This window comes from Microcebus murinus, chromosome 12 (genome assembly GCF_040939455.1).
Source record: "Microcebus murinus isolate Inina chromosome 12, M.murinus_Inina_mat1.0, whole genome shotgun sequence".
Taxonomy (NCBI): domain Eukaryota; kingdom Metazoa; phylum Chordata; class Mammalia; order Primates; family Cheirogaleidae; genus Microcebus; species Microcebus murinus.
This window is the reverse complement of record NC_134115.1, coordinates 1,953,729-1,974,912: the sequence shown is the minus strand read 5'-3', so window position 1 is coordinate 1,974,912 and position 21,184 is coordinate 1,953,729. Positions and strand designations below refer to the sequence as shown.

At 62.1% G+C, this 21,184-nt stretch overlaps 6 pseudogenes; all 6 read left to right on the top strand.

Annotated features, from left to right (window-relative positions):
* Positions 1 to 242: 242 nt before the first annotated feature.
* Positions 243 to 361, top strand: LOC142874516 (uncharacterized; annotated as a pseudogene).
* A 3,877-nt stretch (positions 362 to 4,238) lies between these two features.
* Positions 4,239 to 4,357, top strand: LOC142874506 (uncharacterized; annotated as a pseudogene).
* Positions 4,358 to 8,201: 3,844 nt separating this feature from the next.
* On the top strand, positions 8,202 to 8,320 carry LOC142874505 (uncharacterized; annotated as a pseudogene).
* A 3,868-nt stretch (positions 8,321 to 12,188) lies between these two features.
* On the top strand, positions 12,189 to 12,307 carry LOC142874503 (uncharacterized; annotated as a pseudogene).
* Positions 12,308 to 16,162: 3,855 nt separating this feature from the next.
* On the top strand, positions 16,163 to 16,281 carry LOC142874502 (uncharacterized; annotated as a pseudogene).
* A 3,855-nt stretch (positions 16,282 to 20,136) lies between these two features.
* Positions 20,137 to 20,255, top strand: LOC142874501 (uncharacterized; annotated as a pseudogene).
* Positions 20,256 to 21,184: the final 929 nt, after the last annotated feature.

The following is a 21,184-nucleotide window of genomic DNA, read 5'->3' as shown; positions in this document are numbered from 1 at the left end:
CTTGTGTGAGTGTGAGTGAGTGAGTGAGTGTGAGTGTGAGTGTGTGTGTATAGAGAGACAGCCCCCAACCCCGGCCCGCCGCTCCCTGCCCGCCCCGCCTGTCACCCCCGTCCCTCGGAGCCCGCCGGACCCGGCCGGCGAACTCAACAGGCCCGGCCCGGCGCGGGGCCTGGGGCGGGAGGAGGCGGCGGGGAAGCGCAGAGAGGCTCGGCTTCTTGAGCGGGGCAGGGGCGCCCTCCGCCGTACACGGCCACACCACCCCGAACGCGCCCGATCCCGTCTGGTCTCGGAAGCTAAGCAGGGTCGGGCCTGGTTAGAACTTGGATGGGAGACCGCCCGGGAATACCGGGTGCCGTAGGCTTCTTCTTTTTTTTTTTTTTTTTGCCTCTGGTTCTGTCGCGTTTCTGGGAGTGCGGGGGCGGCCCGGGGTGGGGGTGACCCCCACCCTCAGCGCCCGCCGGCCTTGGTGCCTGGCGCCCCAGCCCGCACCGTGGGGCCTCCTCTTGTCCCGAGCCGCGACACCGCCGCCACGCGACAGCATGCGTGGCTTCTGGACTGTCAGGTCTCAGACCAAAGGTCTGCTCTGTGGGAACCGACACGCTGGAGGAAACCTTGAGAGTCTGAGAGGGGAGGGAGTTCCAGAAGAAGGCCAGGATGTCATTTTGAGGGAGTATGTGACCAGAACTCGTCCCGTTGCTTTTGGGGTTCTATGGGCTACACGTAGGAATCTTTGGTGGTGGCACCTGATGTTGGGGGATCCGGAGTCACACCCAGACCTGCTCCACAGGCCTCCTTTTACTTTTCTCTTCGGATTCATCTTTTTTTTTTTTTTTTTTTTGAGACAGAGTCTCGGTTTGTTGCCCAGGCTAGAGTGAGTGCCGTGGCGTCAGCCTAGCTCACAGCAACTTCAAACTCCTGGGCTCGAGTGATCCTTCTGCCTCAGCCTCCCGGGTAGCTGGGACTGCAGGCATGCGCCACCATGCCCCGCTAATTTTTTATATATATATCAGTTGGCCAATTAATTTCTTTCTATTTATAGTAGAGACGGGGTCTCGCTCTTGCTCAGGCTGGTTTTGAACTCCTGACCTTGAGCAATCCGCCCGCCTCGGCCTCCCAAGAGCTAGGATTACAGGCGTGAGCCACAGCGCCCGGCCGGATTCATTATTTTTAAAAAGTGTCTCTTATCTCTATTATTGCATTTTCTTTTCTCTCTCTTTTCAAGCAGATGATGGGAGTCCAAGTATTAAGGTGACATGTGTTGCCCGTGCCCCCCTCCCCCCCCGTGTTCTTATTCATTTACCTCTCATGTTGTTCCAGCATATTGTGGGGGCACCAATGTTAAGGTCGGGTGGGGTGCGTTGCCCTCTCCCAGCCTCCCCCCTCGGGTCAGAGCTTCAAGTGCGCCCATCCCCCAGTCGGTGCGCACCCACCCCATTCCTAATGGATGTGTATGCCTATCCCCTCCCCCCACCCGCCCGACACCCACCCGAAGAAGGTGATTCCTCTGTGTCCACTTAGGTGTCCATCGGTTCGTACCCATTTGCTGGTGAGCGCGAGCACGTGGTGCTCGTGTGTCCATTCTTGGGATACTTGGCTTACTGGAACGGGTTCCAGCTCTGGCCAGGAGAACCACGAGAGGTGCCCCCTCACCGCTGCTCCTCATAGCCGAATAGCACTCCGTGGTGTCCACGCGCCACATTTTATTTACCCACTCGTGGGTCGATGGGCACTCGGGTCGCTTCCAGGTCTTTGCGATTGTGACTTGTGCCCTGACTCTAACCCCAACCCTTATCCAGCCCGTCTCCTCCACGGCCCCTGCCTGACTGACTCCTTCCCGCCCGGCCTGTCACCTGTCACCGTCCTCTGCCCCTGCCTGACACGCTCGTCCCCGCCCGGGCCGTCACCGTCCTCGGCCCCTGCCTGACGGGGCTCCTCCGTCGCCTGGGCCTTCCAAGGGCTTGGTGTGGACGCTGGTTCCAGGACGCCCTCCCAGGAACCCGGTAGCAGGGCGGCCGCAGCGTCTCGCGCAACCCAACCGTCCGCCGGCTGGCCGCCGTCGCTAAGTGGACTGCGGGGGACGTGCTCCCGCTGTGCCGTGGGGGCACAGCCTGGTGTCTTCTCTGAGGCCCCGCAGCTGCCGCTCCCCGCAAGGGGAGAGCCGCGGAGGTGGGGACCGCCTCCTCATGGGGACGTACACCCAGCTCTCCACGTCGGATTCCGGGGCTCTCTGTCCTGCCAGAAGGCCCAGCTGGCCTGCGGGTCCTTAGAGTGGCAAAAACATCCGAAAACTGAGATTGAGGGTCCGGTGGGTGTCTGCACTTTTGTGCTGGGCACCCCAGGGAGGCCCGGTTGCTGGCTGGACAACGCGGTCTGCTGGGCTGGGGGGGGGGTTTGGAGGAGCAACTGATGCCCTTTGCACTTTGGGTAGTAAGAGTCTGAGGTGTCTCTGGGCCCTGTGCCATGTGGGGGCGGGGGCGGGGGTGGGGTGGGAGGAGGAGGAGGAGGAGGAGGAGGAGGAGGAGGAGGTGGGAAGGGCCGTGGCCTGCAGTCATGTTCCCCGGGGTGGCACAGCATGTGGCTTCTTCCACAGGCTGCTTGGCCTGGGCTCCCTGCACCTGGGCCTTTGGAGGACTGGCCCTGTGCTTGCCAACACTTCCTGCAGGGACCCAGAGCTGGGAGGTTGCATCTCTCAGCCCTGGGTCGGGCAGAGCCCCAGCGGGCCATGCCCACAACCTCTCTCAGCACGGGTCCCCCAGAGGGCTCCTTTGGGACCAGGATTCTCTTGCGGGTGACTCTTTAAGGTCTGGCCCCTGGATGGAGGGGCACCAGGAGTAGAGGAGCAGGAAGGGGAAGGGGGTGGCCATGCGAGGGGACACTTTCAGGCCAAGTCCCAGCTTCAGCCTGATCCTCCTGGGAACCCCGGGGTGGACATCACACCTCCTGGTTGCCCCGCTCTGAGACAAGGAGCCGGGCTTCGCATTCCCACAGCAGCCAGTCGTGGGCTGAGGACACCTGGGGCGTTGGGAACTCCCTGGCTTCTCCTTGGCTTAACATCTGGAGCTGCTTGTGAATTGTGCCGCCACACACACCCGAGTGCAGGTGTCTTCCGCACAGACTGCGGGCCTCGCTCTTCTGAATGCCGCTAGCTCGCCACCCACCCACGGGAGAACCTGGTCAGGGTACTCTCTCTCGGGGGCAGACTCTCATCCGGGCGGGCTACCGGTGTCTCTGTTTGCTCGTTTCTTTCTTCCATTTCGGGAAAGGCTTCCTTACTGGGTGTGGAAATCTCCTATGCCTTTCCTCGCCTATTCTGTCAGCTTTCAAATTCTCTTTCGGTTGCCACCCTCACAGATGGATTAGGAAACTCTTTGCGGTGCACTCATTAGTGAAATGACCTCAATGACGCTGGAATCCAATATCTAATCGCCGATTTTTAGCGAGTCCACACGTCAGGGTGGTTGGGGTCCAATGCAGCCCCGGCCAGGCCCAGGCCCCTTGGACCGGGCCACAGGAGGACACAGAGGAGGGTCCCGGCCCCCACGGTAGCGGTGCGGGCAGATCTCCAAGGGCTTGGGTGTTTTCCAGAGGGAGGAGATGGAGGGGACTGATTTCTTCAGCGCCCCACAAACCACGCCACCCCACCCCACCCATGGGACACATCCCGAGAGAGAGAGAGAGAGAGAGAGAGAGAGAGAGAGAGAGAGAGAGAGAGAGAGAGAGAGACGCCCCATACACTGGCTCCCCTCCCCCATGCGCTGTGCCCCAGCCCTGGCCCGGGGGAATAGGCGGCCGCCGGGCCACAGGGTGGGGGGCGCAGCTGAAAGGGGTTGTGGGGGAGGGCGGCCCCTGGCTGGGGTCAAAGGGCGAGCGCCCCGCCCGCCCGTGCGCAGTCAGCAGCCGCGGCGCGCTGGGGGTGGGGGCGGGGAGGTGAAGGAGGCCAGGCGAGGAGAGGAGGGGGGCTGGAAGGTCTCCACCTTGGTGGGTCCAGCCGTGGAGGCGCATCTTGTGTGAGTGTGAGTGAGTGAGTGAGTGTGAGTGTGTGTGTATAGAGAGACAGCCCCCAACCTCGGCCCGCCGCTCCCTGCCCGCCCCGCCTGTCACCCCCGTCCCTCGGAGCCCGCCGGACCCGGCCGGCGAACTCAACAGGCCCGGCCCGGCGCGGGGCCTGGGGCGGGAGGAGGCGGCGGGGAAGCGCAGAGAGGCTCGGCTTCTTGAGCGGGGCAGGGGCGCCCTCCGCCGTCCACGGCCACACCACCCCGAACGCGCCCGATCCCGTCTGGTCTCGGAAGCTAAGCAGGGTCGGGCCTGGTTAGAACTTGGATGGGAGACCGCCCGGGAATACCGGGTGCCGTAGGCTTCTTCTTTTTTTTTTTTTTTTTTTTGCCTCTGGTTCTGTCGCGTTTCTGGGAGCGCGGGGGCGGCCCGGGGTGGGGGTGACCCCCACCCTCAGCGCCCGCCGCGGTGCCTGGCGCCCCAGCCCGCACCGTGGGGCCTCCTCTTGTCCCGAGCCGTGACACCGCCGCCACGCGGCAGCATGCGTGGCTTCTGGACTGTCAGGTCTCAGACCAAAGGTCTGCTCTGTGGGAACGGACACGCCGGAGGAAACCTTGAGAGTCTGAGAGGGGAGGGAGTTCCAGAAGAAGGCCAGGATGTCATTTTGAGGGAGTATGTGACCAGAACTCGTCCCGTTGCTTTTGGGGTTCTATGGGCTACACGTAGGGATCTTTGGTGGTGGCACCTGATGTTGGGGGATCCGGAGTCACACCCAGACCTGCTCCACAGGCCTCCTTTTACTTTTCTCTTCGGATTCATTTTTTTTTTTTTTTTTTTGAGACAGAGTCTGGGTTTGTTGCCCAGGCTAGAGTGAGTGCCGTGGCGTCAGCCTAGCTCACAGCAACTTCAAACTCCTGGGCTCGAGTGATCCTTCTGCCTCAGCCTCCCGGGTAGCTGGGACTGCAGGCATGCGCCACCATGCCCCGCTAATTTTTTATATATATATCAGTTGGCCAATTAATTTCTTTCTATTTATAGTAGAGACGGGGTCTCGCTCTTGCTCAGGCTGGTTTTGAACTCCTGACCTTGAGCAATCCGCCCGCCTCGGCCTCCCAAGAGCTAGGATTACAGGCGTGAGCCACAGCGCCCGGCCGGATTCATTATTTTTAAAAAGTGTCTCTTATCTCTATTATTGCATTTTCTTTTCTCTCTCTTTTCAAGCAGATGATGGGAGTCCAAGTATTAAGGTGACATGTGTTGCCCGTGCCCCCCTCCGCCCCGTGTTCTTATTCATTTACCTCTCATGTTGTTCCAGCATATTGTGGGGGCACCAATGTTAAGGTCGGGTGCGGTGCGTTGCCCTCTCCCAGCCTCCCCCCTCGGGTCAGAGCTTCAAGTGCGCCCATCCCCCAGTCGGTGCGCACCCACCCCATTCCTAATGGATGTGTATGCCCATCCCCTCCCCCCACCCGCCCGACACCCACCCGAAGAAGGTGATTCCTCTGTGTCCACTTAGGTGTCCATCGGTTCGTACCCATTTGCTGGTGAGCGCGAGCACGTGGTGCTCGTGTGTCCATTCTTGGGATACTTGGCTTACTGGAACGGGTTCCAGCTCTGGCCAGGAGAACCAGGAGAGGTGCCCTCTCACCGCTGCTCCTCATAGCCGAATAGCACTCCGTGGTGTCCACGCGCCACATTTTATTATCCACTCGTGGGTCGATGGGCACTCGGGTGGCTTCCAGGTCTTTGCGATTGTGACTTGTGCCCTGACTCTAACCCTAACCCTTACCCAGCCCGTCTCCTCCACGGCCCCTGCCTGACTGACTCCTTCCCGCCCGGCCTGTCACCTGTCACCGTCCTCTGCCCCTGCCTGACACGCTCCTCCCCGCCCGGGCCGTCACCGTCCTCGGCCCCTGCCTGACGGGGCTCCTCTGTCGCCTGGGCCTTCCAAGGGCTTGGTGTGGACGCTGGTTCCAGGACGCCCTCCCAGGAACCCGGTAGCAGGGCGGCCGCAGCGTCTCGCGCAACCCAACCGTCCGCCGGCTGGCCGCCGTCGCTAAGTGGCCTGCGGGGGACGTGCTCCCGCTGTGCCGTGGGGGCCCAGCCTGGTGTTCTCTCTGAGGCCCCGTGGCTGCCGCTCCCCGCAAGGGGATAGCCGCGGAGGTGGGGACCGCCTCCTCATGGGGACGTACACTCAGCTCTCCACGTCGGATTCCGGGGCTCTCTGTCCTGCCAGAAGGCCCAGCTGGCCTGCGGGTCCTTAGAGTGGCAAAAACATCCGAAAACTGAGATTGAGGGTCCGGTGGGTGTCTGCACTTTTGTGCTGGGCACCCCAGGGAGGCCCGGGGGCTGGCTGGACAACGTGGTCTGCTGGGCGGGGGCTTTGGAGGAGCAACTGATGCCCTTTGCACTTTGGGTAGCAAGTGTCTGAGGTGTCTCTGGGCCCTGTGCCATGTGGGGGCGGGGGCGGGGGCGGGGTGGGAGGAGGAGGAGGAGGAGGAGGAGGAGGTGGGAAGGGCCGTGGCCTGCAGTCGTGTTCCCCGGGGTGGCACAGCATGTGGCTTCTTCCACAGGCTGCTTGGCCTGGGCTCCCTGCACCTGGGCCTTTGGAGGACTGGCCCTGTGCTTGCCAACACTTCCTGCAGGGACCCAGAGCTGGGAGGTTGCATCTCTCAGCCCTGGGTCGGGCAGAGCCCCAGCGGGCCATGCCCACAACCTCTCTCAGCACGGGTCCCCCAGAAGGCTCCTTTGGGACCAGGATTCTCTTGCGGGTGACTCTTTAAGGTCTGGCCCCTGGATGGAGGGGCACCAGGAGTAGAGGAGCAGGAAGGGGAAGGGGGTGGCCATGCGAGGGGACACTTTCAGGCCAAGTCCCAGCTTCAGCCTGATCCTCCTGGGAACCCCTGGGTGGACATCACACCTCCTGGTTGCCCCGCTCTGAGACAAGGAGCCGGGCTTCGCATTCCCACAGCAGCCAGTCGTGGGCTGAGGACACCTGGGGCGTTGGGAACTCCCTGGCTTCTCCTTGGCTTAACATCTGGAGCTGCTTGTGAATTGTGCCGCCACACACACCCGAGTGCAGGTGTCTTCTGCACAGACTGCGGGCCTCGCTCTTCTGAATGCCGCTAGCTCGCCACCCACCCACCCGCGGGTGAACCTGGTCAGGGTACTTTCTCTCAGGGGCAGACTCTCATCCGGGCGGGCTACCGGTGTCTCTGTTTGCTCGTTTCTTTCTTCCACTTCGGGAAAGGCTTCCTTACTGGGTGTGGAAATCTCCTATGCCTTTCCTCGCCTATTCTGTCAGCTTTCAAATTCTCTTTCGGTTGCCACCCTCACAGATGGATTAGGAAACTCTTTGCGGTGCACTCATTAGTGAAATGACCTCAATGACGCTGGAATCCAATATCTAATCGCCGATTTTTAGCGAGTCCACACGCCAGGGTGGTTGGGGTCCAATGCAGCCCCGGCCAGGCCCAGGCCCCTTGGACTGGGCCACAGGAGGACACAGAGGAGGGTCCCGGCCCCCACGGTAGCGGTGCGGGCAGTTCTCCAAGGGCTTGGGTGTTTTCCAGAGGGAGGAGATGGAGGGGACTGATTTCTTCAGCGCCCCACAAACCACGCCACCCCACCCCACCCATGGGACACATCCCGAGAAAGAGAGAGAGAGAGAGAGAGAGAGAGAGAGAGAGAGACGCCCCATACACTGGCTCCCCTCCCCCGTGCGCTGTGCCCCAGCCCTGGCCCGGGGGAATAGGCGGCCGCAGGGCCACAGGGTGGGCGGCGCAGCTGAAAGGGGTTGTGGGGGAGGGCGGCCCCTGGCTGGGGTCAAAGGGCGAGCGCCCCGCCCACCCCGTGCGCAGTCAGCGGCCGCGGCGCGCTGGGGGTGGGGGCGGGGAGGTGAAGGAGGCCAGGCGAGGAGAGGAGGGGGGCTGGAAGGTCTCCACCTTGGTGGGTCCAGCCGTGGAGGCGCATCTTGTGTGAGTGTGAGTGAGTGAGTGAGTGTGAGTGTGTGTGTATAGAGAGACAGCCCCCAACCTCGGCCCGCCGCTCCCTGCCCGCCCCGCCTGTCACCCCCGTCCCTCGGAGCCCGCCGGACCCGGCCGGCGAACTCAACAGGCCCGGCCCGGCGCGGGGCCTGGGGCGGGAGGAGGCGGCGGGGAAGCGCAGAGAGGCTCGGCTTCTTGAGCGGGGCAGGGGCGCCCTCCGCCGTCCACGGCCACACCACCCCGAACGCGCCCGATCCCGTCTGGTCTCGGAAGCTAAGCAGGGTCGGGCCTGGTTAGAACTTGGATGGGAGACCGCCCGGGAATACCGGGTGCCGTAGGCTTCTTCTTTTTTTTTTTTTTTTTTTTGCCTCTGGTTCTGTCGCGTTTCTGGGAGCGCGGGGGCGGCCCGGGGTGGGGGTGACCCCCACCCTCAGCGCCCGCCGCGGTGCCTGGCGCCCCAGCCCGCACCGTGGGGCCTCCTCTTGTCCCGAGCCGTGACACCGCCGCCACGCGGCAGCATGCGTGGCTTCTGGACTGTCAGGTCTCAGACCAAAGGTCTGCTCTGTGGGAACGGACACGCCGGAGGAAACCTTGAGAGTCTGAGAGGGGAGGGAGTTCCAGAAGAAGGCCAGGATGTCATTTTGAGGGAGTATGTGACCAGAACTCGTCCCGTTGCTTTTGGGGTTCTATGGGCTACACGTAGGGATCTTTGGTGGTGGCACCTGATGTTGGGGGATCCGGAGTCACACCCAGACCTGCTCCACAGGCCTCCTTTTACTTTTCTCTTCGGATTCATTTTTTTTTTTTTTTTTGAGACAGAGTCTGGGTTTGTTGCCCAGGCTAGAGTGAGTGCCGTGGCGTCAGCCTAGCTCACAGCAACTTCAAACTCCTGGGCTCGAGTGATCCTTCTGCCTCAGCCTCCCGGGTAGCTGGGACTGCAGGCATGCGCCACCATGCCCCGCTAATTTTTTATATATATATCAGTTGGCCAATTAATTTCTTTCTATTTATAGTAGGGACGGGGTCTCGCTCTTGCTCAGGCTGGTTTTGAACTCCTGACCTTGAGCAATCCGCCCGCCTCGGCCTCCCAAGAGCTAGGATTACAGGCGTGAGCCACAGCGCCCGGCCGGATTCATTATTTTTAAAAAGTGTCTCTTATCTCTATTATTGCATTTTCTTTTCTCTCTCTTTTCAAGCAGATGATGGGAGTCCAAGTATTAAGGTGACATGTGTTGCCCGTGCCCCCCTCCGCCCCGTGTTCTTATTCATTTACCTCTCATGTTGTTCCAGCATATTGTGGGGGCACCAATGTTAAGGTCGGGTGCGGTGCGTTGCCCTCTCCCAGCCTCCCCCCTCGGGTCAGAGCTTCAAGTGCGCCCATCCCCCAGTCGGTGCGCACCCACCCCATTCCTAATGGATGTGTATGCCCATCCCCTCCCCCCACCCGCCCGACACCCACCCGAAGAAGGTGATTCCTCTGTGTCCACTTAGGTGTCCATCGGTTCGTACCCATTTGCTGGTGAGCGCGAGCACGTGGTGCTCGTGTGTCCATTCTTGGGATACTTGGCTTACTGGAACGGGTTCCAGCTCTGGCCAGGAGAACCAGGAGAGGTGCCCTCTCACCGCTGCTCCTCATAGCCGAATAGCACTCCGTGGTGTCCACGCGCCACATTTTATTTACCCACTCGTGGGTCGATGGGCACTCGGGTGGCTTCCAGGTCTTTGCGATTGTGACTTGTGCCCTGACTCTAACCCTAACCCTTACCCAGCCCGTCTCCTCCACGGCCCCTGCCTGACTGACTCCTTCCCGCCCGGCCTGTCACCTGTCACCGTCCTCTGCCCCTGCCTGACACGCTCCTCCCCGCCCGGGCCGTCACCGTCCTCGGCCCCTGCCTGACGGGGCTCCTCTGTCGCCTGGGCCTTCCAAGGGCTTGGTGTGGACGCTGGTTCCAGGACGCCCTCCCAGGAACCCGGTAGCAGGGCGGCCGCAGCGTCTCGCGCAACCCAACCGTCCGCCGGCTGGCCGCCGTCGCTAAGTGGCCTGCGGGGGACGTGCTCCCGCTGTGCCGTGGGGGCCCAGCCTGGTGTCTTCTCTGAGGCCCCGCGGCTGCCGCTCCCCGCAAGGGGATAGCCGCGGAGGTGGGGACCGCCTCCTCATGGGGACGTACACTCAGCTCTCCACGTCGGATTCCGGGGCTCTCTGTCCTGCCAGAAGGCCCAGCTGGCCTGCGGATCCTTAGAGTGGCAAAAACATCCGAAAACTGAGATTGAGGGTCCGGTGGGTGTCTGCACTTTTGTGCTGGGCACCCCAGGGAGGCCCGGGGGCTGGCTGGACAACGCGGTCTGCTGGGCGGGGGCTTTGGAGGAGCAACTGATGCCCTTTGCACTTTGGGTAGCAAGTGTCTGAGGTGTCTCTGGGCCCTGTGCCATGTGGGGGCGGGGGCGGGGGCGGGGTGGGAGGAGGAGGAGGAGGAGGAGGAGGAGGAGGAGGAGGTGGGAAGGGCCGTGGCCTGCAGTCGTGTTCCCCGGGGTGGCACAGCATGTGGCTTCTTCCACAGGCTGCTTGGCCTGGGCTCCCTGCACCTGGGCCTTTGGAGGACTGGCCCTGTGCTTGCCAACACTTCCTGCAGGGACCCAGAGCTGGGAGGTTGCATCTCTCAGCCCTGGGTCGGGCAGAGCCCCAGCGGGCCATGCCCACAACCTCTCTCAGCACGGGTCCCCCAGAAGGCTCCTTTGGGACCAGGATTCTCTTGCGGGTGACTCTTTAAGGTCTGGCCCCTGGATGGAGGGGCACCAGGAGTAGAGGAGCAGGAAGGGGAAGGGGGTGGCCATGCGAGGGGACACTTTCAGGCCAAGTCCCAGCTTCAGCCTGATCCTCCTGGGAACCCCTGGGTGGACATCACACCTCCTGGTTGCCCCGCTCTGAGACAAGGAGCCGGGCTTCGCATTCCCACAGCAGCCAGTCGTGGGCTGAGGACACCTGGGGCGTTGGGAACTCCCTGGCTTCTCCTTGGATTAACATCTGGAGCTGCTTGTGAATTGTGCCGCCACACACACCCGAGTGCAGGTGTCTTCTGCACAGACTGCGGGCCTCGCTCTTCTGAATGCCGCTAGCTCGCCACCCACCCACCCGCGGGTGAACCTGGTCAGGGTACTTTCTCTCAGGGGCAGACTCTCATCCGGGCGGGCTACCGGTGTCTCTGTTTGCTCGTTTCTTTCTTCCACTTCGGGAAAGGCTTCCTTACTGGGTGTGGAAATCTCCTATGCCTTTCCTCGCCTATTCTGTCAGCTTTCAAATTCTCTTTCGGTTGCCACCCTCACAGATGGATTAGGAAACTCTTTGCGGTGCACTCATTAGTGAAATGACCTCAATGACGCTGGAATCCAATATCTAATCGCCGATTTTTAGCGAGTCCACACGCCAGGGTGGTTGGGGTCCAATGCAGCCCCGGCCAGGCCCAGGCCCCTTGGACTGGGCCACAGGAGGACACAGAGGAGGGTCCCGGCCCCCACGGTAGCGGTGCGGGCAGTTCTCCAAGGGCTTGGGTGTTTTCCAGAGGGAGGAGATGGAGGGGACTGATTTCTTCAGCGCCCCACAAACCACGCCACCCCACCCCACCCATGGGACACATCCGGGGGGGGAGAGAGAGAGAGAGAGAGAGAGAGAGAGAGAGAGAGAGAGAGAGAGAGAGACGCCCCATACACTGGCTCCCCTCCCCCGTGCGCTGTGCCCCAGCCCTGGCCTGGGGGAATAGGCGGCCGCAGGGCCACAGGGTGGGCGGAGCAGCTGAAAGGGGTTGTGGGGGAGGGCGGCCCCTGGCTGGGGTCAAAGGGCGAGCGCCCCGCCCACCCCGTGCGCAGTCAGCGGCCGCGGCGCGCTGGGGGTGGGGGCGGGGAGGTGAAGGAGGCCAGGCGAGGAGAGGAGGGGGGCTGGAAGGTCTCCACCTTGGTGGGTCCAGCCGTGGAGGCGCATCTTGTGTGAGTGTGAGTGAGTGAGTGAGTGTGAGTGTGTGTGTATAGAGAGACAGCCCCCAACCTCGGCCCGCCGCTCCCTGCCCGCCCCGCCTGTCACCCCCGTCCCTCGGAGCCCGCCGGACCCGGCCGGCGAACTCAACAGGCCCGGCCCGGCGCGGGGCCTGGGGCGGGAGGAGGCGGCGGGGAAGCGCAGAGAGGCTCGGCTTCTTGAGCGGGGCAGGGGCGCCCTCCACCGTCCACGGCCACACCACCCCGAACGCGCCCGATCCCGTCTGGTCTCGGAAGCTAAGCAGGGTCGGGCCTGGTTAGAACTTGGATGGGAGACCGCCCGGGAATACCGGGTGCCGTAGGCTTCTTCTTTTTTTTTTTTTTTTTTTTTTGCCTCTGGTTCTGTCGCGTTTCTGGGAGCGCGGGGGCGGCCCGGGGTGGGGGTGACCCCCACCCTCAGCGCCCGCCGCGGTGCCTGGCGCCCCAGCCCGCACCGTGGGGCCTCCTCTTGTCCCGAGCCGTGACACCGCCGCCACGCGGCAGCATGCGTGGCTTCTGGACTGTCAGGTCTCAGACCAAAGGTCTGCTCTGTGGGAACGGACACGCCGGAGGAAACCTTGAGAGTCTGAGAGGGGAGGGAGTTCCAGAAGAAGGCCAGGATGTCATTTTGAGGGAGTATGTGACCAGAACTCGTCCCGTTGCTTTTGGGGTTCTATGGGCTACACGTAGGGATCTTTGGTGGTGGCACCTGATGTTGGGGGATCCGGAGTCACACCCAGACCTGCTCCACAGGCCTCCTTTTACTTTTCTCTTCGGATTCATTTTTTTTTTTTTTTTTTTGAGACAGAGTCTGGGTTTGTTGCCCAGGCTAGAGTGAGTGCCGTGGCGTCAGCCTAGCTCACAGCAACTTCAAACTCCTGGGCTCGAGTGATCCTTCTGCCTCAGCCTCCCGGGTAGCTGGGACTGCAGGCATGCGCCACCATGCCCCGCTAATTTTTTATATATATATCAGTTGGCCAATTAATTTCTTTCTATTTATAGTAGAGACGGGGTCTCGCTCTTGCTCAGGCTGGTTTTGAACTCCTGACCTTGAGCAATCCGCCCGCCTCGGCCTCCCAAGAGCTAGGATTACAGGCGTGAGCCACAGCGCCCGGCCGGATTCATTATTTTTAAAAAGTGTCTCTTATCTCTATTATTGCATTTTCTTTTCTCTCTCTTTTCAAGCAGATGATGGGAGTCCAAGTATTAAGGTGACATGTGTTGCCCGTGCCCCCCTCCGCCCCGTGTTCTTATTCATTTACCTCTCATGTTGTTCCAGCATATTGTGGGGGCACCAATGTTAAGGTCGGGTGCGGTGCGTTGCCCTCTCCCAGCCTCCCCCCTCGGGTCAGAGCTTCAAGTGCGCCCATCCCCCAGTTGGTGCGCACCCACCCCATTCCTAATGGATGTGTATGCCCATCCCCTCCCCCCACCCGCCCGACACCCACCCGAAGAAGGTGATTCCTCTGTGTCCACTTAGGTGTCCATCGGTTCGTACCCATTTGCTGGTGAGCGCGAGCACGTGGTGCTCGTGTGTCCATTCTTGGGATACTTGGCTTACTGGAACGGGTTCCAGCTCTGGCCAGGAGAACCAGGAGAGGTGCCCTCTCACCGCTGCTCCTCATAGCCGAATAGCACTCCGTGGTGTCCACGCGCCACATTTTATTTACCCACTCGTGGGTCGATGGGCACTCGGGTGGCTTCCAGGTCTTTGCGATTGTGACTTGTGCCCTGACTCTAACCCTAACCCTTACCCAGCCCGTCTCCTCCACGGCCCCTGCCTGACTGACTCCTTCCCGCCCGGCCTGTCACCTGTCACCGTCCTCTGCCCCTGCCTGACACGCTCCTCCCCGCCCGGGCCGTCACCGTCCTCGGCCCCTGCCTGACGGGGCTCCTCTGTCGCCTGGGCCTTCCAAGGGCTTGGTGTGGACGCTGGTTCCAGGACGCCCTCCCAGGAACCCGGTAGCAGGGCGGCCGCAGCGTCTCGCGCAACCCAACCGTCCGCCGGCTGGCCGCCGTCGCTAAGTGGCCTGCGGGGGACGTGCTCCCGCTGTGCCGTGGGGGCCCAGCCTGGTGTCTTCTCTGAGGCCCCGCGGCTGCCGCTCCCCGCAAGGGGATAGCCGCGGAGGTGGGGACCGCCTCCTCATGGGGACGTACACTCAGCTCTCCACGTCGGATTCCGGGGCTCTCTGTCCTGCCAGAAGGCCCAGCTGGCCTGCGGGTCCTTAGAGTGGCAAAAACATCCGAAAACTGAGATTGAGGGTCCAGTGGGTGTCTGCACTTTTGTGCTGGGCACCCCAGGGAGGCCCGGGGGCTGGCTGGACAACGCGGTCTGCTGGGCGGGGGCTTTGGAGGAGCAACTGATGCCCTTTGCACTTTGGGTAGCAAGTGTCTGAGGTGTCTCTGGGCCCTGTGCCATGTGGGGGCGGGGGCGGGGGCGGGGTGGGAGGAGGAGGAGGAGGAGGAGGAGGAGGAGGAGGTGGGAAGGGCCGTGGCCTGCAGTCGTGTTCCCCGGGGTGGCACAGCATGTGGCTTCTTCCACAGGCTGCTTGGCCTGGGCTCCCTGCACCTGGGCCTTTGGAGGACTGGCCCTGTGCTTGCCAACACTTCCTGCAGGGACCCAGAGCTGGGAGGTTGCATCTCTCAGCCCTGGGTCGGGCAGAGCCCCAGCGGGCCATGCCCACAACCTCTCTCAGCACGGGTCCCCCAGAAGGCTCCTTTGGGACCAGGATTCTCTTGCGGGTGACTCTTTAAGGTCTGGCCCCTGGATGGAGGGGCACCAGGAGTAGAGGAGCAGGAAGGGGAAGGGGGTGGCCATGCGAGGGGACACTTTCAGGCCAAGTCCCAGCTTCAGCCTGATCCTCCTGGGAACCCCTGGGTGGACATCACACCTCCTGGTTGCCCCGCTCTGAGACAAGGAGCCGGGCTTCGCATTCCCACAGCAGCCAGTCGTGGGCTGAGGACACCTGGGGCGTTGGGAACTCCCTGGCTTCTCCTTGGATTAACATCTGGAGCTGCTTGTGAATTGTGCCGCCACACACACCCGAGTGCAGGTGTCTTCTGCACAGACTGCGGGCCTCGCTCTTCTGAATGCCGCTAGCTCGCCACCCACCCACCCGCGGGTGAACCTGGTCAGGGTACTTTCTCTCGGGGGCAGACTCTGATCCTGGCGGGCTACCGGTGTCTCTGTTTGCTCGTTTCTTTCTTCCACTTCGGGAAAGGCTTCCTTACTGGGTGTGGAAATCTCCTATGCCTTTCCTCGCCTATTCTGTCAGCTTTCAAATTCTCTTTCGGTTGCCACCCTCACAGATGGATTAGGAAACTCTTTGCGGTGCACTCATTAGTGAAATGACCTCAATGACGCTGGAATCCAATATCTAATCGCCGATTTTTAGCGAGTCCACACGCCAGGGTGGTTGGGGTCCAATGCAGCCCCGGCCAGGCCCAGGCCCCTTGGACTGGGCCACAGGAGGACACAGAGGAGGGTCCCGGCCCCCACGGTAGCGGTGCGGGCAGTTCTCCAAGGGCTTGGGTGTTTTCCAGAGGGAGGATATGGAGGGGACTGATTTCTTCAGCGCCCCACAAACCACGCCACCCCACCCCACCCATGGGACACATCCGGGGGGAGAGAGAGAGAGAGAGAGAGAGAGAGAGAGAGAGAGAGACGCCCCATACACTGGCTCCCCTCCCCCGTGCGCTGTGCCCCAGCCCTGGCCCGGGGGAATAGGCGGCCGCAGGGCCACAGGGTGGGCGGAGCAGCTGAAAGGGGTTGTGGGGGAGGGCGGCCCCTGGCTGGGGTCAAAGGGCGAGCGCCCCGCCCACCCCGTGCGCAGTCAGCGGCCGCGGCGCGCTGGGGGTGGGGGCGGGGAGGTGAAGGAGGCCAGGCGAGGAGAGGAGGGGGGCTGGAAGGTCTCCACCTTGGTGGGTCCAGCCGTGGAGGCGCATCTTGTGTGAGTGTGAGTGAGTGAGTGAGTGTGAGTGTGTGTGTATAGAGAGACAGCCCCCAACCTCGGCCCGCCGCTCCCTGCCCGCCCCGCCTGTCACCCCCGTCCCTCGGAGCCCGCCGGACCCGGCCGGCGAACTCAACAGGCCCGGCCCGGCGCGGGGCCTGGGGCGGGAGGAGGCGGCGGGGAAGCGCAGAGAGGCTCGGCTTCTTGAGCGGGGCAGGGGCGCCCTCCACCGTCCACGGCCACACCACCCCGAACGCGCCCGATCCCGTCTGGTCTCGGAAGCTAAGCAGGGTCGGGCCTGGTTAGAACTTGGATGGGAGACCGCCCGGGAATACCGGGTGCCGTAGGCTTCTTCTTTTTTTTTTTTTTTTTTTTTTTTGCCTCTGGTTCTGTCGCGTTTCTGGGAGCGCGGGGGCGGCCCGGGGTGGGGGTGACCCCCACCCTCAGCGCCCGCCGCGGTGCCTGGCGCCCCAGCCCGCACCGTGGGGCCTCCTCTTGTCCCGAGCCGTGACACCGCCGCCACGCGGCAGCATGCGTGGCTTCTGGACTGTCAGGTCTCAGACCAAAGGTCTGCTCTGTGGGAACGGACACGCCGGAGGAAACCTTGAGAGTCTGAGAGGGGAGGGAGTTCCAGAAGAAGGCCAGGATGTCATTTTGAGGGAGTATGTGACCAGAACTCGTCCCGTTGCTTTTGGGGTTCTATGGGCTACACGTAGGGATCTTTGGTGGTGGCACCTGATGTTGGGGGATCCGGAGTCACACCCAGACCTGCTCCACAGGCCTCCTTTTACTTTTCTCTTCGGATTCATTTTTTTTTTTTTTTTTTTGAGACAGAGTCTGGGTTTGTTGCCCAGGCTAGAGTGAGTGCCGTGGCGTCAGCCTAGCTCACAGCAACTTCAAACTCCTGGGCTCGAGTGATCCTTCTGCCTCAGCCTCCCGGGTAGCTGGGACTGCAGGCATGCGCCACCATGCCCCGCTAATTTTTTATATATATATCAGTTGGCCAATTAATTTCTTTCTATTTATAGTAGAGACGGGGTCTCGCTCTTGCTCAGGCTGGTTTTGAACTCCTGACCTTGAGCAATCCGCCCGCCTCGGCCTCCCAAGAGCTAGGATTACAGGCGTGAGCCACAGCGCCCGGCCGGATTCATTATTTTTAAAAAGTGTCTCTTATCTCTATTATTGCATTTTCTTTTCTCTCTCTTTTCAAGCAGATGATGGGAGTCCAAGTATTAAGGTGACATGTGTTGCCCGTGCCCCCCTCCGCCCCGTGTTCTTATTCATTTACCTCTCATGTTGTTCCAGCATATTGTGGGGGCACCAATGTTAAGGTCGGGTGCGGTGCGTTGCCCTCTCCCAGCCTCCCCCCTCGGGTCAGAGCTTCAAGTGCGCCCATCCCCCAGTCGGTGCGCACCCACCCCATTCCTAATGGATGTGTATGCCCATCCCCTCCCCCCACCCGCCCGACACCCACCCGAAGAAGGTGATTCCTCTGTGTCCACTTAGGTGTCCATCGGTTCGTACCCATTTGCTGGTGAGCGCGAGCACGTGGTGCTCGTGTGTCCATTCTTGGGATACTTGGCTTACTGGAACGGGTTCCAGCTCTGGCCAGGAGAACCAGGAGAGGTGCCCTCTCACCGCTGCTCCTCATAGCCGAATAGCACTCCGTGGTGTCCACGCGCCACATTTTATTTACCCACTCGTGGGTCGATGGGCACTCGGGTGGCTTCCAGGTCTTTGCGATTGTGACTTGTGCCCTGACTCTAACCCTAACCCTTACCCAGCCCGTCTCCTCCACGGCCCCTGCCTGACTGACTCCTTCCCGCCCGGCCTGTCACCTGTCACCGTCCTCTGCCCCTGCCTGACACGCTCCTCCCCGCCCGGGCCGTCACCGTCCTCGGCCCCTGCCTGACGGGGCTCCTCTGTCGCCTGGGCCTTCCAAGGGCTTGGTGTGGACGCTGGTTCCAGGACGCCCTCCCAGGAACCCGGTAGCAGGGCGGCCGCAGCGTCTCGCGCAACCCAACCGTCCGCCGGCTGGCCGCCGTCGCTAAGTGGCCTGCGGGGGACGTGCTCCCGCTGTGCCGTGGGGGCCCAGCCTGGTGTCTTCTCTGAGGCCCCGCGGCTGCCGCTCCCCGCAAGGGGATAGCCGCGGAGGTGGGGACCGCCTCCTCATGGGGACGTACACTCAGCTCTCCACGTCGGATTCCGGGGCTCTCTGTCCTGCCAGAAGGCCCAGCTGGCCTGCGGGTCCTTAGAGTGGCAAAAACATCCGAAAACTGAGATTGAGGGTCCGGTGGGTGTCTGCACTTTTGTGCTGGGCACCCCAGGGAGGCCCGGGGGCTGGCTGGACAACGCGGTCTGCTGGGCGGGGGCTTTGGAGGAGCAACTGATGCCCTTTGCACTTTGGGTAGCAAGTGTCTGAGGTGTCTCTGGGCCCTGTGCCATGTGGGGGCGGGGGCGGGGGCGGGGTGGGAGGAGGAGGAGGAGGAGGAGGAGGAGGTGGGAAGGGCCGTGGCCTGCAGTCGTGTTCCCCGGGGTGGCACAGCATGTGGCTTCTTCCACAGGCTGCTTGGCCTGGGCTCCCTGCACCTGGGCCTTTGGAGGACTGGCCCTGTGCTTGCCAACACTTCCTGCAGGGACCCAGAGCTGGGAGGTTGCATCTCTCAGCCCTGGGTCGGGCAGAGCCCCAGCGGGCCATGCCCACAACCTCTCTCAGCACGGGTCCCCCAGAAGGCTCCTTTGGGACCAGGATTCTCTTGCGGGTGACTCTTTAAGGTCTGGCCCCTGGATGGAGGGGCACCAGGAGTAGAGGAGCAGGAAGGGGAAGGGGGTGGCCATGCGAGGGGACACTTTCAGGCCAAGTCCCAGCTTCAGCCTGATCCTCCTGGGAACCCCTGGGTGGACATCACACCTCCTGGTTGCCCCGCTCTGAGACAAGGAGCCGGGCTTCGCATTCCCACAGCAGCCAGTCGTGGGCTGAGGACACCTGGGGCGTTGGGAACTCCCTGGCTTCTCCTTGGATTAACATCTGGAGCTGCTTGTGAATTGTGCCGCCACACACACCCGAGTGCAGGTGTCTTCTGCACAGACTGCGGGCCTCGCTCTTCTGAATGCCGCTAGCTCGCCACCCACCCACCCGCGGGTGAACCTGGTCAGGGTACTTTCTCTCAGGGGCAGACTCTCATCCGGGCGGGCTACCGGTGTCTCTGTTTGCTCGTTTCTTTCTTCCACTTCGGGAAAGGCTTCCTTACTGGGTGTGGAAATCTCCTATGCCTTTCCTCGCCTATTCTGTCAGCTTTCAAATTCTCTTTCGGTTGCCACCCTCACAGATGGATTAGGAAACTCTTTGCGGTGCACTCATTAGTGAAATGACCTCAATGACGCTGGAATCCAATATCTAATCGCCGATTTTTAGCGAGTCCACACGCCAGGGTGGTTGGGGTCCAATGCAGCCCCGGCCAGGCCCAGGCCCCTTGGACTGGGCCACAGGAGGACACAGAGGAGGGTCCCGGCCCCCACGGTAGCGGTGCGGGCAGTTCTCCAAGGGCTTGGGTGTTTTCCAGAGGGAGGAGATGGAGGGGACTGATTTCTTCAGCGCCCCACAAACCACGCCACCCCACCCCACCCATGGGACACATCCGGGGAGAGAGAGAGAGAGAGAGAGAGAGAGAGAGAGAGAGAGAGAGAGACGCCCCATACACTGGCTCCCCTCCCCCGTGCGCTGTGCCCCAGCCCTGGCCCGGGGGAATAGGCGGCCGCAGGGCCACAGGGTGGGCGGAGCAGCTGAAAGGGGTTGTGGGGGAGGGCGGCCCCTGGCTGGGGTCAAAGGGCGAGCGCCCCGCCCACCCCGTGCGCAGTCAGCGGCCGCGGCGCGCTGGGGGTGGGGGCGGGGAGGTGAAGGAGGCCAGGCGAGGAGAGGAGGGGGGCTGGAAGGTCTCCACCTTGGTGGGTCCAGCCGTGGAGGCGCATCTTGTGTGAGTGTGAGTGAGTGAGTGAGTGTGAGTGTGTGTGTATAGAGAGACAGCCCCCAACCTCGGCCCGCCGCTCCCTGCCCGCCCCGCCTGTCACCCCCGTCCCTCGGAGCCCGCCGGACCCGGCCGGCGAACTCAACAGGCCCGGCCCGGCGCGGGGCCTGGGGCGGGAGGAGGCGGCGGGGAAGCGCAGAGAGGCTCGGCTTCTTGAGCGGGGCAGGGGCGCCCTCCACCGTCCACGGCCACACCACCCCGAACGCGCCCGATCCCGTCTGGTCTCGGAAGCTAAGCAGGGTCGGGCCTGGTTAGAACTTGGATGGGAGACCGCCCGGGAATACCGGGTGCCGTAGGCTTCTTCTTTTTTTTTTTTTTTTTTTTTGCCTCTGGTTCTGTCGCGTTTCTGGGAGCGCGGGGGCGGCCCGGGGTGGGGGTGACCCCCACCCTCAGCGCCCGCCGCGGTGCCTGGCGCCCCAGCCCGCACCGTGGGGCCTCCTCTTGTCCCGAGCCGTGACACCGCCGCCACGCGGCAGCATGCGTGGCTTCTGGACTGTCAGGTCTCAGACCAAAGGTCTGCTCTGTGGGAACGGACACGCCGGAGGAAACCTTGAGAGTCTGAGAGGGGAGGGAGTTCCAGAAGAAGGCCAGGATGTCATTTTGAGGGAGTATGTGACCAGAACTCGTCCCGTTGCTTTTGGGGTTCTATGGGCTACACGTAGGGATCTTTGGTGGTGGCACCTGATGTTGGGGGATCCGGAGTCACACCCAGACCTGCTCCACAGGCCTCCTTTTACTTTTCTCTTCGGATTCATTTTTTTTTTTTTTTTTTGAGACAGAGTCTGGGTTTGTTGCCCAGGCTAGAGTGAGTGCCGTGGCGTCAGCCTAGCTCACAGCAACTTCAAACTCCTGGGCTCGAGTGATCCTTCTGCCTCAGCCTCCCGGGTAGCTGGGACTGCAGGCATGCGCCACCATGCCCCGCTAATTTTTTATATATATATCAGTTGGCCAATTAATTTCTTTCTATTTATAGTAGGGACGGGGTCTCGCTCTTGCTCAGGCTGGTTTTGAACTCCTGACCTTGAGCAATCCGCCCGCCTCGGCCTCCCAAGAGCTAGGATTACAGGCGTGAGCCACAGCGCCCGGCCGGATTCATTATTTTTAAAAAGTGTCTCTTATCTCTATTATTGCATTTTCTTTTCTCTCTCTTTTCAAGCAGATGATGGGAGTCCAAGTATTAAGGTGACATGTGTTGCCCGTGCCCCCCTCCCCCCCGTGTTCTTATTCA